Source organism: Lycium ferocissimum, chromosome 6 (genome assembly GCF_029784015.1).
Source record: "Lycium ferocissimum isolate CSIRO_LF1 chromosome 6, AGI_CSIRO_Lferr_CH_V1, whole genome shotgun sequence".
NCBI lineage: Eukaryota > Viridiplantae > Streptophyta > Magnoliopsida > Solanales > Solanaceae > Lycium > Lycium ferocissimum.
Window position 1 is genome coordinate 67,835,760 of NC_081347.1, and position 2,842 is coordinate 67,838,601.

Consider the following 2,842-nt stretch of genomic DNA (forward strand, 5'->3'; position numbering starts at 1 on the left):
AAATGCCAATATTTTTTCAATTTGTGATTTTCATTGTGTTGCAATTATTTTTACATAATTTAAATCATGATACTTTACAGAATCTCTAGTCGTTTGTGTCCTTTTGATATTTGATAATTCTCTTGCCAAACTTTCTTCCTCATAAATAATTTTTTGCTTAAAAATTATCTAATTAGGTGATCAAGTAGGCGTTTGACAATGGACTCTAGATATTTTTCACTTTCTTTGGAATTTATGGAATTAGAGTTGGAATTGAAGATGAAGTTGTGTTTGGCTATAACTTTTGCAAAGAATATTTGAAATAGTGTTCATGCTTGAACGTAGTTAAATACAACTTCAAAAATGAAAAGTGAATTAGAAAACAGGTTATAAGTTGTTCAGAATTTGAAATACAAAAGTTGGATTTGGAATTTTCATGACCAAACACTTTTTTTCTTCAAATTTTTTTTTATTACATAGGTGGTAGGGGCAGAGGTTCATCGACCTAGAAAAGGCTTACGACAAAGTTCCAAGGGAGATCCTATGGAGATGCTTGGAGGCTAAAGGTGTACATGTGGCGTACACTAGGGTGATCAAGGACATGTATGAGGAGCCAAGACCGGGGTAAGGACGGTGGAGGAGACTCGGAGCACTTCCCGGTTGTGATGGGGTTGCATCAAGGATCGGCTCTTAGTCCATTTTTATTTGGCTTGGCGATGGATGAATTGACGCGGCATATTCAAGGCGAGGTGCCATGGTGTATGCTTTTCGCGGATGACATAGTGTGATCGATGAGGCTCGCCATAGCGGAGTCAACGCTAAGCTGGAGGTTTGGCGTCAAACTTGAGTCAAACTTATTCTATCTTTTGTCGAATTGCAGAACTAGAATGAGAGCATATCTTAATGATAATGCAGTTTACATGATTGTATGAGATAACTTTGTGTCTTTCCAAAATGATATTTGGAACAATGTGAGTTGATCTTACTCTCTGTAAGAACTTACTTATTTCCTAGAGTTTTACAGCACAAAAAAAAAAAAAAAAAAAGATCAAAAGAACCTTGTAGATTTTCAAGCATGTAGGCATTAGCATCTGAACAGTCATCTTTAAACTTACGTTTTTATCGATAACTAGTCAAATATTCTAATTACAATCATGGGAGCTTAGACATAAAATATGGTGTCTTGTGTTGTAAATATGCGGTACGATCTTAAAAAATGTGATTAACTTACAGGGTTCTCCATCATATCTGACTATTCTTTTAACGTTCATAATCAAACACTAGAATACTTAACGGATATCATGTGTTGCTAACAATTTGATTCTTAAAACAGATCCATTATGTGATTAGGACTTTGAAACATTAGGAGGTTGTTCAATACATTAAAAAATGGTTTGCAAATTTAAAATTGAAACAAGCTTAAAATGTTTCTGAGATTCCTGCAAGAACATAAAGATACTTGACAAAACCTTAAGCTTTTACAACCTATAACTTTTACATTTTAATCATACACGGACTTATGGAAGAAATTTTATCATAACGACTCATTTCTTCATCCCTATTTCCTCCCAACAATGTGGTGAGAGGATGAGTCTTTAGGTATTGAGCCCAAAAATCTAAAAGAAGTGAAAATATCTTACTCTGTTGCCTGTCCTATACAAATGTTTAGAAGAATTCATCGTTTGTAACAGACTAAAAGGTTACCTTAAGCAAATAGTAATAAAAGGTTATTTCGTACTTCTATATCTATATTTAGTCGTCCAAGGATTAGAGTTCATTATATTGTTATTTTTGTATTTCTGATGTTTATAAGTATCCTTCTAAGAGGAGGAGAAGATCTGAATTGGGGATTGGTTTGGGGTCTGGCAAATATGAAGATAAGTTACATGGAGAATGAATGCAGAAATTCATAAACATGAGATATACACGTAGTTATTTCCCTTCTTCATTGACCTTGTATTATTTTGTTTTAAATTTCTTTTTAACTACTATTTGGATTGTGAGTTTTCGTTTAAACAAAAGTAGAAAATATATTACTAGATGTATTGAGACTTGGTTAAATGGCTAGTCACTTTACTGAAAAGCAGAGAAAATATAGTGGCCTCTTCTGGGATGTTAAATTCACTAAAAGATTCATTTCAATAAATGAAGGTTGACATGCTTTAGCAACGACCAAAGACTAAGGGACTAGCTCATGGATAATTGGCGAAAGCCTCCTTATATTAGGCAAGAAAGCTAGTTGATATGATGGCTAAAACAATATCCTAAGTGTTACCAAAGTTAAAAAAAATCAAAAAATATCAGTATATCTTGTTAGTTGAAATTCTTTTAAGACTGTTTATGGTTGTAAGGCTTTGACAGGCACATAGCATTTTGGTGTAAGACGGATTGAGGGTATTATATGAAAGATCTTGGTATCAGTTACTTGTGATCTTCTAGGAATGATTTCTCTTGTATTTACTCGATTGACCCTCTTTTATACAAGCTCATAATTTCTCTCGTTACTTCCTCGTAGTATCTCCCTTTCCTATTGGTTTCAGACTCTTTATTTATGCTTGTAACATTTGATCTATTGATGCAATTGCAGACTCTACCCCCACTAGAAAGCACAGATGGAATCAAGCAGGAAAGATGCAGAGTAGAAGCAATAATCTTTCATTTCTATTCATTTAAGTTTGATGAAAATCCGCTCTGCAAATTTTCTAAAAAAAAATGTTTGATGAAAATCATGAAATGGAGTAGCTCCCTATTACTAACAAATAGGACCCCCCCCCCCGGCCCTCCTTTGTGTTGGATAGAGTTTTAGCAGTTGACTAAATGATGTTGCACATGTGACATGATTTGAGTTCGGGTTCATGATTAT